This window comes from Glycine soja, chromosome 9, assembly GCF_004193775.1.
Source record: "Glycine soja cultivar W05 chromosome 9, ASM419377v2, whole genome shotgun sequence".
Taxonomy (NCBI): domain Eukaryota; kingdom Viridiplantae; phylum Streptophyta; class Magnoliopsida; order Fabales; family Fabaceae; genus Glycine; species Glycine soja.
In genome coordinates, this window is record NC_041010.1 from 13,898,957 (window position 1) to 13,916,544 (window position 17,588).

Consider the following 17,588-nt stretch of genomic DNA (forward strand, 5'->3'; position numbering starts at 1 on the left):
TGGCTTCAACATCAGTTTTACAACCGATGTAGAATGCCCTAAATAACTGATGTTGAAAGTGTATTTTCTAATAGTGGATGTTGTTTTTCACGAAATATATATGTTTCCTTCATGATGTTGGTGACAACTTCATTGGATTTTATGGAATTTCTAATCCTAAATGTTGAGGATACAAAAGGAGAAAATAACAATTATGATAGTTAAGAAAAAGGGATGCACTATTAGAAAATACACCTTCTACATCGATTATTTATAACTTTTTACCTCGATTTTAATTGATGTTGAAAATATTATCGTTAATATCGGTTTTACAAAATCGATGTTAACGTAAAATTGACAACATCGGTAATCTAAACAACCGATGTTATATAACAAGAATTACACCAAAAAAAGTGTATGAATGTTGATAGTTGACATCGGTTTTTCCACAAAACCGATGTTAACTTATAGATTAACATTAGTTTTTATAGAAAATCGATGTTAACTTATATATTAACATCGATTTTCTATAAAAATTGATGTTAACCTATAAACATCTAACGTTTTTATACAAAACCGATGCTAATCTATACGTTAACATCGGTTTTTTTAATAAAAACCGATGTTAAATTTTTATAGGTTAACATTAGTTTCTAAACAAAAATTGATGTTAATCTATAAGTTAACATCGGTTTTTATAAAAAACCGATGTTATCGTTTTGAAAAATCGATGTTAAGTTGTATGTTAACATTGGTTTTTGTGAAAAACCAATGTTGTTTATGCATATTAACATTGGTTTTCGTAAAAAACCGATGTTGTTTTTAGGTTTTTTTTAAATACACTTTCTGTTTTTACAAAAAAACCCAAAATTTAACCTGTAAAATTGAAATCAGACCACAGATCACAACATATATATCATTTGCATTCTGCTTTCAAATAGTTTTTAGCAGAAAGCTATATTAAAGTATCAATTGATAACTATGAATAAATGATTTATTAATCAATAAAGAATATTCAATGTTCAAATGACATAGCAATTGGAAAAAATGTAAAACAAGGTAGTAAACTAATTAAGCTAGTAACCTAAAATGAAATAGTTCCCTAACATCCTAAGTTCCCTAACATCCTAACTTTGATTTCTAACTTTGAGATGAAATTGTGTCCACTGGATGCGAAGCGCCTTCAATCTCTCTGGTTCCAATGGTCTAACATCGTTGAAATACTACATTATCAAATAAAACATAAGTTAATAATGTAATACCAATGACAAGAAAATAAACTTTGTTTGAAATAAACAATTATTGTTTCCTAATTATTCCTGAAAGTTCCTAAGATTATCATGGACATCCAGTGCTTGACGTAATAGCCGCACTCAGTGCTTCCTTTTTGTCTATTACACTAAATACATAATGAAATTTGAATATTAATTAAACGTTAACTACAACTAGTGTACACACACATAAGCAGTATATATAAGCAGAAGTTTTATTTAAATCACGTATCTTAACAACAATCCTCCTAGCACCAGCCTTGGATTTAGGCTGTGGAGTATCATCAAGTCCTTTCAAAGCACTATTGAATACGAGGAACATTAAAATATTGATGTTGTTCAGTTATGCTAATGCAAATGTATTGAAAACAACACTGACCTGTTAATTATTCCCTTAAGGTAGTTGTCTAGCCTGTTATGCAAGGAACAAAACCAGACAACAAGGTTTTCCTCAGGCAGAATGACGACCATCTGCCAGTGTCCGCTGTAGTGGAGACGAATATGGGTTATTGTAGTATTATACATTATTTAAATTTAGTTGTTTTGTTTGACTTACCCATTCAGGTAGGCTCCAAGGTAGACATCGCGTTGTGAACTCTGCATCCAACTCTTCATGTAACTTTCCGATTCAAACTGCGATTGCCCAAATCTCTGAATGGACTGTGGCTCGAGGAATCCATACACATTGGAATTCCCCGCTCGCATACTTGTCTTAGTCAGATGCATGTTGTTGTTAAGACAAAGTTAATTATGTATAAATTTAAAACAAAAACTTTGGTAATTAACAATAATCTAAATTGACTTACAGAATCCACAACTATATAACAGATATGTTGAGACATTGACCATCATGTGCAATTTCAGAGAGATCTTCATGCTTGATGTACAATGGGAAGTCTGGATTAAACACCCTGAACACAGTAGCATCCCGCATAACCTGCAGAGGCTTCAAGAAAAGTTGTGGGATGGTCAATGTCATCAAATATAGGGGATCATCGACCTCAGGATTTGGCCTATCTGGAGGCTTTGCTGGAGACACAGCTGCCTGTTTATCAAACATAGTGAAATAACATAATTTAATTATAGTGAACAAATCAATTGAAAAAAAGAAGCATATAATCAGAGTAAAATACCTATTCTGATACATGCTTCACAAGATGTGTCAGCCAAGCAAGGAAGGTGTTTAGTGCCTGCCCTATTAGTTGAACCTCGTCATTGGGTACAGGAACGGGAACCTCTGCATCTTTAACCTCCTCAACACCAACCTTCACCTGGCCATGCAACAAAGGGATGTTGTGAACAACTATGGATCCCTCATAAACTCTTCCTAGGGCAACTAGGCGGGAAGGATTTTGTTCGATGTACAGCCCACATTTGTCTAAGTCACCCGTCTCTGGATCGGTCAGTGAGGGATCAACACAACTCCCATTTGTGCTAACATGAGCAGCTGAGGGACCAACCTTAGGCTCCGGAGGCATTGCAAGTCCCTGTGATTGCATCTGTGACTGAAGCTGGGACTGCATCTAGCTGAAGGATGCCATTAGCTGCCGAGTCACTTTTTCTATGATCGACTCCTCCAGCTGGTCCGTGATTTGTTGAGTGAGCTGCTCGAGTTCTTCAGGAGGGATGGAGGAGGAACTACGGGAGCCTCATGGAGCCGAGCTGAAGTATTGCTTGATGGTGACACTGGCTCCAGTAGCACGCACATGGCCAAGGTGTTCTAGTCGCCCAATGGCAATAGTTAGGACATCCTGACATCCATGGGGGACAAACGAACCCTGTGACGCTTGCTCCTCCAAAGAATCCTATACAGAACACATATATTTTTCCAAGGTATTCATAGAATAAAAAAACATAATTTCAATTCTTAATTTACATTTGACTTACAATCTTCTCAGCGATTTCCTTTGCGGCCTCAGACGTCATCTGCCCAGTTTTCTTGGTGCGGACCATCTTCCACTTCACATGTCGTCTGATGGGAGATTGAGGGTTAATGACGCCCTCAGTGCTTCCAACTGAGCAGCTTCCTCTAGTTTTTTCTTTGTCTTCTCAGCCATCAGCTTTTATTCTAAATATTCATAACCCCCACGAGACAACACATGGGGGGCGGTGTTTTGCTTCTGGATGGCCTGTGCTTTTTTGCGCACATCCTGCAAAATTCAAACATTAATGAAAATGATTTCTACAATCTATTATAAGAACTGAATTTTTAGTGGAAAATAATTCAAATTAGAAAGTACATACCTCCCACGAGGGATCTCGGCGGGTCTGGCAAAATTGGGCCCATTTCTCCTTACTAATGCCATATTTTTCACAGACAATGTCATCCACACCGTCCTTATCAGCTGCAAGTGCCCATTTCCTGGTCAAATCAGATTTAAACTACCTCCACCGCTCGCCCACCGTTTGAAGAACTTTCTTCTTTGTCCTACTGTCAGAAGCTTCAGGGATTTCAAATTTCGCCTGACAAACAATAAATTAGGTTTTATTGTTAGTAAATTATAAATTTTGGCTACTAAAGAAAATCAAAGAAGAAAACTAACATACCTGAATATCCTCCCATATCAAATCCTTCTGAGCAGCAAAGACTTCCTTCCAGGTCTCATATGTCACATCGACCTTATCACGAGCTACAATCCCCAAATATGTTCTTAATTTCTTCTTTTGGGGACCGTCGGCCTTGCCAGTCGTAGGATCGACGTGGACCACTGGTCTCTCTGCTCCAGGTGGTCTAGTGGCCAAGGATCGTAGCCATGTGGCTTTGCGTGTCCGCTTCATGGTAGACGGAGACGCTGATGGGTCTGCAGGAGGAGGAGAAGGAGAAGAAGAAGAAGCAGGAGGAGGAGGAGGCGAGCCAGGTGGAGTAGCCATGGTTTTGTTTACAATAAAACTTGAGTTAGTTAACATTATCAAAAACCACAATATGAGTTATGTAAATCAATTTACCAAAATCAAATACATAATCAGAAAATTACATTAGATGATGTTAATTAATTCTCCTTCATCATGATCATTACGATTAGCATGAACGTCATCAGCTTCTTCTTCTCCAACGACGTTAGGAGTCATTTATGTGGACAAAGGACTAACATAACTGTCCATGTATGAATCATCATCTTCTACATTAACACCAATTGTTTTCCCATGTAGAACCACGCACCACCTTTCATCACAAGGGTCTTACACATAAAATACTTGTTTAGCTTGTTCTGCCATGATGAAAGGGTCATTGTGGTAACCTAGTTTCTTTAGGTCTACCAACGTAAATCCTACTTCATCGATCCGTACACCGGTGTTGTTGTCAACCCATTTACATTTGAAAACACATACAGTAAATTTGACATAGTTAAGCTCCCAAATTTCATCAATGAACCCAAAGTAAGGGATGGAAGCTACACAGGGATTATCATCATGCACGCTTGTGAAGTGTTGAGATTTAGCCCTTAGGGTGACCCCACTGTTTTGCATTGTACTTTTGTCATCTTGTGCTTTTGTGTAAAAGGAATACTTGTTTATGTCGTATCCTTGCCAAGTTATAACATTTCTTTTAGCCTCATCTGCTAGCTTTCTTAATGTTTCTGAAGCATTTTCATCAGCAAAGATTGTATCTTTAAACCAATAAGAGAAAGTCTTGTTATGCTTTTTCAAGACCCAATTCTTTGACATTTTTGGATTATTTTGTTTGACTAAAGCTTCATATTGAAGTATGTATGTGTTGGATTTCCCCTGTAGTTACATTTTGGTCCACTTTTTCTTTATGCAAATATGTTCAAGGGAAATCCGGTTTGTCGAAAGCGCACTGAATCGTCAAGTATTTAAAATTAAAATGGATGAATCCGAGTATCGAACTCAGGGAACTAGTCTTAGACAGGGTTAAATTCAGAAATAAGGCATTGTTGAAAGAAACATTGATAATTGATGATTTAGAATAAAATTAAACTAATTTTAGGCTAAAAGCAGTAAAAATGCAAGTAAGTAAGATTGATAGCAGTAGATAAAGATGTTGGGTCTTTCTAACAAACCAGCTGATGTATATACAGATGTTTCTCTAATCAATCATGCGTTTATGTTCTATGTTGTAGCCTAAATTACTAAACCTCGATCCCTAGTTAGACTGAATCAATCCAAGCTTCATCCTCAGATCCCTCTTGTTGGACTAGGCTTAATTTAGACAGCCCTCCTAGGTTTAGACTAACCTAAACTAAGCTTCATCCTCAGATCCCTCTTGTTAGACTAGACTTAGCTTAAATAGCTTACGAAAGTTTAGACTAATTTAGCCTAAGCTTTGTCCTCAAATCCCTCTTGTTGGACTAGACTTAGACCAAACAGCATTATTGTAATAGCATATTTAAACCAAAACTTAATCCGTAGATCCCTCATTTAAGACTAAGTTTCAGTCCTGCTTCATTCAAGTTCTAAGGCAACAATACATTTCCTAATGCTAAAGTCACCTAACCAGGCACACAAATGGTTGATCAGACCAAGAGCATACAGAATTTAAACACTGAAAGAAGCATTGAACACAATCAATTAGATATTAAAGTAATTACATCAGTCGTTCTTTAGAAATCCCTAACAAGGGTGTTTATCCAGCCATTACAGAAAAACTCCTAACAATAATGAGATTACAAAACCTAGGTATCTCTGCAAAAGCTGCTCCTCTTGTTGCCTCCAGAGCTCTTTTCCCGAAATAGGCATTGTGGTGTGCTCTGGAATTCTATGCAAATCTTCTGCCTTCTGGGTGTCAAATCTGTACAATCTATCTACCCTAATTTTGCACAAGACAGGCTTTAAATAGGCTCTGAATCTATGACGTTGCGCTTAGCGCCACCCACGTGCTTAGCGCGAGTAAGTGGATTTGAGCTTAGCGCCAGTCGTGCGCTGAGCCTGGCTGAAGACAACTGTTACGCTTAGCGCACTGATCTCGCGCTTAGCGCGCGGCCATGATATTGATGCTCTACCAGATTCCTCTGTCGCGCTAAGCACGCTGAAGCTGCGCTTAGCGGTGGAGGCGCGCTTAGCCCACTGATGAGCTAAGCTCAACTATCACTTTTAGCACTTCATGACTTAGCCTCTTTTTCACCTGAAATTGCACATATTTCATCATTATATCCAATGTAAATATTCTAGAGATAGCTTTAACCATAAAACAAGATTTATTTACAAAATCACTACACAATAACCATAAATTGGGGGAACTATACAAGTTTTGGAAAATGTTTTCTATACAAAAGTTAGTCGTATAAGACGATTAACAAATTCCCCCAAATTTACAGTTTTGCTTGTCCTCAAGCAAAGAAGGAACAGTTCATTTGTCCTCAAGTGACAAACTACAGTGATCACTCAAAATGGTGTTTTCTTCATAGAGAATTTCAACCATATGAACTGAATATCATGGACTGCTTCAATCAATTGATTTTCACAAACATGCAGCTTTTCAAAGATAGGAACATACACATTAGAGTCACAACTGAAATAAGCTAGTAAGGATGGCTATCATCAAGGAAGGATCATCAACCAAAACCTCACAGTCATTGTTTCACTCAAGCTCAAGTGTTTAGGCTCATTCCATCATAAACAACTAACACAAGTCCCAACCTTTGCATTTCATCTCATATCATACAACAATGAACACACAAAATGAATCCGAAGGACTTTCTAGGCTTGTAATGGGGTTAGGCTGCCAACAAATCATGGTTTTTCTAGGATTCAAAAGCTTAGGTTCTAGGAAAGCATTCATCCGTAGATAAACCTTTACTTTTCATTCATTCACATCCCATACTTGCCTTTTATTTAGGCACTCAGCTTCATTTCATTATTTTGCAACATACACATTTATTAATGTCATGGTTTTTTTTAACACAATATTTATAGAGACATTATGTGTATATACAGAAATAGTGTGTGTATGCTATTTACTTTGACCATTTCAATTCTTACCCAATGCCTCCCCCAAATTTGGAACAAATTTACCTTGATAATTACTCCCCCAAATTTAGGACAAATTTGCTTTGAATCACGCTTCCTGTGGATGATGCTTTCCTACAACCTAAGTCAAGGTAGTAGGAGATAACACTGTATAGGCTCGGGGTTCAATCAATCAATAATTGATTCAACTCAAACTGGGTGCAAAGGATAAATCATTCAAGCACATGGTCAGCTTTTTGGCTAAGTGGCTATCACAATCAAACATGGCCTTCATCATCCTCAATTTCATGCATTCAGTCCATACTTTAGAGATTCATGAAAAAATCAGTACTAAATGATAGTCGTTTCTCTCAAAATTTAAGGATCACACTCTCACCGGGATACGATCAATACATTCCTTCACAATCAATCTGACAAACTGACTAACATTTTCAGTCATAATTCCAATCACATGCTCATTCTCTTCTAATGGCTGCAAGCTTGATCAAAACAATTATCTAATCATTCCAATCCACTCAAATCATACAATTGCTCATTCAAATCATTCTTAAACACTCATTTCATACAAAACAATCCACTGCATATCAAATTCAACCAGTTCACTGTTTAAACACGCTTTTTGTAAAAGCAAACAACTCAAAGTACTAAAATTTAAAGAACTGAAACATAAAGACTGAAATTTAAAGTGACTGAACATAAATCATAAAAATAACTAAAAATAAACTAAAATGTTCAAAATGCACAAATTGAAATGTTTTGCTCCTGTGGTTGCTCCTGTTCATGCTCATTAAGATCCAACACCTAAGTAGCTAGTGAATCCTGAGAGATAGGCTGCTCTAATTCAGATGTTGGTGCAGATGGTATGGCATGCACAGGAGTGATAACAACATCTAATTACTGTTGTTCAACACATACAAGTGAGCTTGTAACAAATCTTCTACACTTGGAGTGATAACATGCAGTCCTCTTGAACCTTTACCGCCCACTCTGTCGTCATGGCGAGACTCAAGAAGGCCAACAGGTTTAGCCTTTTCAATGTACTCTGAACAAAATTCAATGGCTTCTTCTGCAATGTACCTTTCAACAATAGATGCTTCCGGATGATGTAGATTCTTGGTATACCCTTTTAAGATCTTCATGTATCGCTCAACCGGGTACATCCACCACAAATAAACAGGACCACAACATTTGATTTCTCTGACCAAATGAACAATTAAGTGAATCATGATGTCAAAGAAAGCAGGAGGAAAATACATCTCCAACTGGCACAGTATAATTACGGCCTCATTTTCCAGGCCATCAAACTTGACAGGACCAAGGACTTTGTTACATATGGCAGTGAAGAAAAAGCACAACCGAGTTATGGCTAACCTGACTTTGTTAGGCAAAATGTCTCGTATGGCCACGACTAACAATTGTTGCATCAACATGTGACAATCGTGAGACTTTAACCCTACCAGCTTAAGCTTCTTCAACTGCATAAGGCTTTTAATATTTGAAGAGTATCCTTGTAGGACTTTCACCCAGCGCAGACACTAACAAAAACTTATCTTCTCCTTTCTAGATCGTATACCCATGACAAAAACATTTTTTTCCCATCAGACCTTGGATGCAACTGCGATCGTATACCCATGTCAGCTAGATCTTGACGGGTATTCAGAACATCTTTCGTCTTGCCTTGAATGTTAAGGAGCGTCCCAATGACACTGTTACATACATTTTTCTCCACATGCATAACATCAATACAATGTCTAACATCTAGATCAGACCAGTACGGTAGATAAAAGAAAATGGACCTTTTCTTCTATATGCAAGTCTTACTTTTATCCTTCTTTTGGGTCTTTCCAAATACAATATTCAGGTGTTCAACCCGCTGGAAGACCTGCTCACCTGTCAACGGTATCGGTGCAGTTTCGTGCTCTTGACTTCCATTAAATGCTTTTTTCAATCGCTTGTAAGGGTGATGAGGTTTTAGAAAACACCGATGCCTAGTATAGACTATTTTTCTACCATGTTTCAATTGTATGTAGCTTGTGTCTTCTTCACAGATGGGGCATGCATGATGACCCTTAACACTGTAACCGCTCAGATTCCTATATGGTGGAAAGTCATTAATGGTACAAAAAAGCATTGCACGCATTTCAAAAGTCTCCTTGCAAAACCCATCAAACACTAAAACCCCCTCATCCCACAACTTTCTCAGGTCCTTAATCAACGGACTTAGATAAATATCAATGTCATTTCCTGGCTGTCTTGGGCCCGATATCATCCTAGACAACATCATGTATTTTTGCTTCATGCACAACCAAGGAGGCAAATTGTAAATTACTAGTAGAACTGGCCATGAACTGTGTTGAGTGCTTAAATTGCCATATGGATTCATTCCATCACTGGCTATTCCAAGCCTAAGATTTCTTGCCTCTTTGCCGAAATCTGGATACAAACCATCAATCTTCTTCCACTGGGAGCAATCAGCTGGATGACGGACCATTCCATCAGAGTTTTTCCCATTTGCATGTTAGGTAAGGTCTTTTGCATCATCTCCATTAGCAAAAAGGCACTTAAACCTTGGAATGATGGGAAGATACCACAACACCTTTGCTGGAGGGCCCTTTGTAGAAGCAATTGCCTTTGGTGTTTTGATGATGATCATGATGATTTGATGCAAATGATGCAAATAGGCTTTTCAAGTTTAAACTCAAGACAAAGATTCAAGAATACAAGCCACAACATCAAGATGATCACTAGTATTTTAGGAAGGGAATTCCTAATTGATATAGCAAAAGGTTTGGCCAAGTAATTTAAGTTAAAAAGTGTTTTTCAAGAGATTTACTCTCTGGTAATCGATTACCAAAGGATGTAATCGATTACGAGTGGCCAAAAATGCTTTACAACAGCTACTAAATATTTGAATTCAAATTTTAGACTGTGTAATCGATTACACAATATTGGTAATCGATTACCAGCAGTTAATGAACGTTTTAATTCAAATTTTGAAAGCTGTAATCGATTACACAAATCCTGTAATCGATTACCAGACAAGATTTTCAGAAAAATATTTCTAAGAGTCACAACTTCTCAAAAGGCTTTTACATGACCACCAATGGTCTATATATATGTGACTTAGAACACAAATTTGCTCAGAGTTTTTCAGAACAACAAGTGTTTATTCTCTCAAAAAGCAAAATCGTTTTATCCTCTTAAGAATTCCTTGGCCAATTCAATTGCAATTCATTAAGGAATCATTTGAGTGCTCAGATTGTAAAATCTATCTCTTTCAAGAGAGATTCATTCTTCTTCTCTTTCTAATTCTCTAAGGGATTAAGAGACCGAGGGTCTCTTGTTGTAAAAGAATTCTAAACACAAAGGAAGGATTGTCCTTTTGTGTTTAGAACTTGTGAAAGGATTTTACAAGATAGTGGAACTCTCAAGCGGGTTGCTTGGGGACTGGACGTAGGCACAAGGGTGTGGCCGAACCAGTATAAATCTGAGTTTACACTTTCTCTTCCCATAAACTCCTTTATTTATTATTGTTTTATATTTATATTCAAATTGTTCTATTTGAATCAATATTTAAGAAGTTCATTATTAAGGGAATTTGTAACTTGAATAGAAAGTGAAATAGAATTTTAATTGGGGAAATAGTTTGTAATATCTTAATTCAACCCCCCTCCCCCCTTCTTAAGATATCTGAGGCCACTTGTCTAACAAGTGGTATCAGAGCTTCATTCTTGTATGAAGTTTAGAAGCTTCAAGAAAAATGGCCTCAGCAAACTCCTTATTTCCAGAAGGAAATTCTATCAATAGACCTCCAATCTTTAATGGAGAGGGTTACCACTACTGGAAAACCCGAATGCAAGTTTTTATTGAGGCAATAGACTTAAGTATTTGGGAAGCCATAGAAATAGGGCCTGTGACACCCTCTACCCCATACATATATGTACTAATAATAAAAGAAATAATTAAAAAAAGTTAAACTTAATTCAAGTTTTTAAAACATATTTAAATACAAGCCTTTCAAGAGGGTAGCAGGCTCACATTCACCTTTCTAACACCATCATAATGCTTTTCTAAATAAATAATAAATTTACTTCGGCTCAAACAAGGCCGTCTATAAAACCCTATACCCCAATGCCACATCCTATCAGAGCGTTGTGTCCCGACGTCCTTCAGCACATGGTTCCGTAAAGCAATTCACCTAGTCATCTGCTCCCCCGAACACAAAGTTCAAGATCATCACAGGATCCAAACACAAACAACACACGGGAAGTGAGTTATCACATTCCTAACTAATAGAGAAACAAGACAACTAGATATACATATCATATAAACCAAATAAAACTTAGTTACACCTAATTCACGTAATTCCACCACTTTGTCATTCAAAGTTCACTTTTTAATCATCAACCACATTACACAAGAATCACACGCTCTGATCAAGACATAATAACACATCAATTTCATAATAAACAATTAGCAAGCGCATGAGACAGTTATGCTAAGACTCAAGCCTATATGCAATGTGGTACCATGTCAGTGAAAAACCACCCTGGGGCGCTTAGGAGTACATAACAAGACACACCAAACAATGGGTTTGTCAGGTCACTCTCACTAAGTAAGATCATAGGGAGACCAGTCAGGGTCACGATGTTTTGCGAGAATGCTCCAACCATATGGGATCAGCATAGGCTTAAAGGAGCACTCAAACTCGGTGACCCCCAAGGCCTACACTCCGAAGAGTCCGTCAGGGCCTCTCCCTCCTGATTCAGGTCCAACCCCTAAAATCATTTTAGCACACAGACATTGCTCGTGAATTATACAATACCCATGACCTCACACTCGTGTGTTAAACACGTACAACATATTGCGCTACAATTTAACACTGGTTCCTAAATAGGAGCCTACACTTTCTCTTTAACACTGCGCATTTACACTTTTCTCAAGATAACACTGGTCGGGTTATTGTACAATTCACAGCTTACAGCACAAATAATATCACATCAAGAGTTAATCACACACTTATTCACAACCAAAACTCATTCACAATTTCACATCTCATAATGTCACAATCCACCATCACATGTTTTCACGTATCTCACAATTCAACACATATTATACTTTACACTTTTACTCAATCTCAATAACAATATTATAATCTCAAGGCAACATATTATTCCATAATTCATCACATATTTCATTTATAAACACTGCTCATGAATTATATAATACCACGACCTCACACTCATGTTTCAAACATGTTTAACACAATTGCGCTACAATTTAACACTGGTTCCTAACTAGGGACCTACATTTTCTCTTTAACACTGCGCATAAACACTGGTCGGGTTATTGTATAATTCATAGCTCACGATATAATTAATGTAACATCAAGTGTTAACACATCCACTTATTCACAATCGAATATCATGTCCACAATTTAACATCTCATAACATCACATCAACCATCTCATAACATTCTCAATGATATTCATAAGGTACAACATACACATGTTCATGAAATTTAACATAATATTCTCCAACACTTAATAATTTTTGGAATCATACTATAACTCTCTACAATATCATTTACATAAATTATTAATATAAATAACTACCTCTATATCTATAAACTAGCATACATCATATTGAATCACAAATTTTAAAGTAAGCTTTCAATGCACAAATTTTAAATAATTATATGAACACTTTGGTCAGTTTCAATTATGATATTAATTTTTTTAAAATTATATATAAAAACCTAAACAGCAAGAAAAAGAGAAAATACAAAATCAATATCTCTCTCAAAATTTCTCCTTACTTTATTTCATCAATTCATATTAATTAGAAAAAGTACTCGATTTATAGGGTTTACGCTCAACAAAATAGCATATCAATTTCACAAAAATTGGTCTGTCAAACATATATAATTCACTGTAATAATTATAAGGATAAAATGAAAATTGTAAAAACACCCCAAAACCCATTCCAAATGATATCTCTAAGGATCCCTACACATGTTCTCACTAATTCCCAATTGTGAATAACTCATCCCTTACCTCTAAGCGGACTCACGTGTCTTCAGCCAGCGATAGCATCATCTCTAGTGGTTCCCTGAGATCCCTCCAGTTATTCCCCCGACTGCTGCGATAGAATTCCCAAACGTCAGAGAGACGGAGAAGAGATTGAAGCCTCCACTTGTACTGTCTTCATGTGATTCCTTTTTCTCCCTCCATGAATATTATCTCGCAAATCCCAACGGTAACAGTGTGTGAAATTGAATTTCGAACAACATATCCAAATTTCATGAAAATCCAACGGTTAACGAAACCGGGATCGTAATTTTACTGATACCGTTTTGGGTTTCTGCGAGAAAGGAAAAGGCTACAATGCGAAAGGTATTTCTCTTAGGTCAAACATGATATCAAAATTTCTAACGGTGAAAATGCTCGGAATTGGGCTGCAAATGTAGTGCTCAAATTTCAGGACGATCCAACGGTGAATGACTCCGAGATCGTCGTTTTTCTGAGACAGGTTAGGTGGCCTGCGAGAAAAAGAGAGGGTTTTGGGAGAAGAGAGAAGAAACGAAATTGTGAGGCAGAGGAGAATGAGGAGTCAGTCTGAAAACTGACCTAGCATGTTGCTATTTATAGCTAGGGGCATTTACGACCTATTATTTACTCTATTTATTTATTTATTATTTATTATTTTATAAAAACAAACTTTATTTTATTCTCTATCAAACAAATAAATAAAATACCCTTTTTATTTTCTCTCAAATCATTATTTTAATTAATAATTATATCTCCTTATTTATTTATTTATAAAATCTCATCATTTTTTTAAAACTCTATTTATTTATAAATAACAATCTTTTTTTTAATCTAGTTTACGAAAATTAGGATGTTACAGGGCCTTATATACCCACCACAATAGAAAGAATTACAATAGATGGTAGCACATCAAGTGAAAGCATAACAATAGAAAAACCTAGAGATAGATGGTCTGAAGAGGATAGAAGACGAGTACAATACAATTTAAAAGCCAAAAACATAATAACATCTGCCCTAGGTATGGATGAATATTTCAGGGTTTCAAATTGTAAGAGTGCTAAGGAAATGTGGGACACTCTACAATTAACACATGAAGGAACTACAGATGTTAAAAGATCTAGGATAAACACGCTAACCCATGAGTATGAATTGTTTAGGATGAATGCAAATGAAAGCATTCAAGACATGCAAAAGTGATTTACACATATAGTAAATCATCTTGCAGCATTAGGTAAAGAATTTCAAAATGAAGATCTCATAAACAAAGTGCTAAGATGTTTAAGCAGAGAATGGCAACCTAAAGTAACAGCCATTACTGAATCAAGAGATTTATCTAACATGTCTCTTGCCACTCTATTTGGAAAGTTACAGGAACACGAAATGGAATTATTGAGATTACGTCAACATGAAGAAAATGACAAGAAAAAGAAGGGAATTGCTCTTAAAGCCTTATCTTCCATCCAAGAAGAAAGTGATAAGGAAAATGATCTAGATGAAGATGATGATCTAAGCCTTTTTGTAAAAAAATTCAACAAGTTTCTTAAAGTAAGAGGAAATCAAAGGCGACCCAATTTTAAATCTAAAAGAAGGACAGAAAATTCATCCTCTACTCCAAAGTGCTTTGAGTGCAATCAACCTGGACATCTGAGGGTTGATTGTCCCATCTTCAAGAAAAAGATGGAGAAGTCTGAAAAGAAAAATCTTAGTGAAAAGAAATTGAAGAAAGCATACATCACATGGGATGAAAACGATATGGAATCTTCTGAAGATTCAGAAAATGAAGAGATAAACCTCTGCCTTATGGCTAAAAGTTATGAAAGTGATGAAGAGGTAACATCTTCAAATAACTTATCTATTTCTTTTGATGAATTACAAGATGCATTTGCTGATTTGCATAAAGAGTCAATTAAACTTGCAAAGTTAGTTTCATCTTCTAAGAAAACAATTTCAAATTTAGAGAATGAAATTTCAAAATTAAACAAAGAATTAGATCATCTTAGAAATGAAGTCTCAATTTCTAAATCAAATGAAAAAGTTCATATCTCTACTATTTCTGACAAGAAAATATCAGATTCTTGTAGTTGTTGTGAAAAATATGAAAAAGAAATTAAAGAGTTGAAAAACTCACTTGCAAAATTTTCTTATAGTAAAAATAATTTAGATGTCATATTAGGAAAACAAAGATATGTCTCCAATAAGGCTGGACTAGGATATAAATCTGAAAAACAACAAAAGTTTCATAAAAACTTCTCTACTTCCACACAAAAATATAATTCTAGTTTTATCACTTGTTTTTACTGTGGAAGAAAAGGACATGGCATATCTACTTGCTACTTTAAGAAAAACTACAGCAACATTAAAATGATATGGGTCCCAAAAGGATCCTCAGTTTATACTAACACACAAGGACCCAATAAAGTTTGGGTACCTAAGTCAAAAACTTGATTATGTAGGTGTCTTTGAGGAAGGAGTGGTACATAGATAGCGGATGCTCAAAACATATGACTGGAGATGCATCAAAGTTTACACATATCTCTCCAAAGAAAAGCGGGCATGTAACATATGGTGACAACAACAAAGGTAGAATCCTTGGAGTTGGTAAAATAGGTACAAATTCTTCAAACTCCATTGAAAATGTTCTACTTGTTGAAGGTCTTAAGCACAGCCGGCTTAATGTTAGTCAATTATGTGAGAAAGGCTATCTAGTATCATTTGATTCTCAAAAATGTCTTATAGAACATAAGCATGACATTAATATAAAGCATGTAGGACATAGAGTCAACAATGTATACATGATAGACTTAAGCCTAAAACTAGATAACAATCATTGTTTTCTTAGCAAAGATGATGATCCATGGTTATGGCATAAAAGAATTGCTCACATAAACATGGATCACTTAAATAAATTAATTTCAAAAGATTTAGTAGTTGGTTAGCCTAAATTGAAATTTGAAAAAGATAAACTATGTGATGCATGTCAAAATGGCAAACAAACTAGAGTCTCATTCAAACCTAAAAATATTGTTTCAACCACTCAACCCTTACAATTATTGCATATGGATTTATTTGGTCCATCTAGAACCATGAGTTTTGGAGGAAATTACTATGCCCTTGTTATAGTTGATGATTTCTCTAGATATACTTGGACATTATTTATTACTCATAAAAGTGATGCATTCCAAGCATTTAGAAAACTTGCTAAAGTTATACAAAACAAGAAAAATCTTAAGATTGCATCCATTAGAAGTGATCATGGGGGTGAGTTTGAAAACAAAGATTTTGAATCATTCTGTGAAGAACATGGTATTGAACACAATTTTTCTGCACCTAGAACCCCTTAACAAAATGGAGTTGTTGAGAGGAAAAATAGGTCATTGGAAGAAATTGCTAGAACTTTATTAAATGATACTTTTCTTCCAAAATATTTTTGGGCTGAAGCGGTCAGTACTGCATATTACATCATGAATAGGGCCTTAATAAGACCCATTTTAAAGAAAACCCCATATGAGTTATATAATGGTAGAAAACTCAACATTTCACATCTACATGTTTTTGGTTGCAAATGTTTTGTGCTTAATAATGGTAAAGATAATCTAGGAAAATTTGATGCAAAATCTGATGAAGGTATCTTTCTTGGATATTCATTACAAAGCAAAGCATATAGGATATATAATAAAAGAACTATGAATATTGAGGAATCCATTCATGTTACCTTTGATGAATCTAATGCTATCTTGTCAAGAAAGAATATGCTAGATGATATTGCATATTCTTTAGAACAAATGCATATTCATGGACAAGATTCTAAAGGAAATGGTAAAGGAAACAATGAAGATCCTCCAGAAGAAGTCAAATCCAATGATGAACTTCCAAAAGAATGGAAAACTTCAAAAGATCATCCCCTTGACAACATTATTGGTGATATCTCAAAAGGGGTAACAACTAGACATTCTCTTAAAGATTTATGCAATAATATGGCTTTTGTATCTATGATTGAACCTAAAAATATAAAAGAAGCCATCTGGATTATTGCCATGCAAGAAGAACTGAATCAATTTGAAAGAAACAATGTGTGGGAACTTGTAGAGAAACCTAAAAATTATCCCATCATAGAAACAAAATGGGTATTTAGAAATAAGTTAGATGAACATGGAATAATCATTAGAAATAAGGCTAGATTAGTTGTAAAAGGATATAATCAAGAAGAAGGTATAGATTATGAGGAAACATATGCTCCAGTTGCTAGATTAGAAGCCATTAGAATGCTCTTAGCATATGCATCCATAATGAACTTTAAGCTTTATCAAATGGATGTTAAAAGTGCTTTTCTGAATGGTTTAATTCAAGAAGAAGTATCTGT

At 35.6% G+C, this 17,588-nt stretch overlaps 1 long non-coding RNA gene across 1 annotated transcript; it reads right to left on the minus strand.

Annotated features, from left to right (window-relative positions):
- Positions 1-945: 945 nt before the first annotated feature.
- On the minus strand, positions 946-1,857 carry LOC114367134. Its single transcript, XR_003657125.1, has 3 exons — positions 1,807-1,857; positions 1,630-1,734; positions 946-1,202 (listed from the first exon to the last, which is right to left on the minus strand). It is a non-coding gene; the product is annotated as an uncharacterized LOC114367134 (long non-coding RNA).
- Between the last annotated feature and the right edge of the window lie 15,731 nt (positions 1,858-17,588).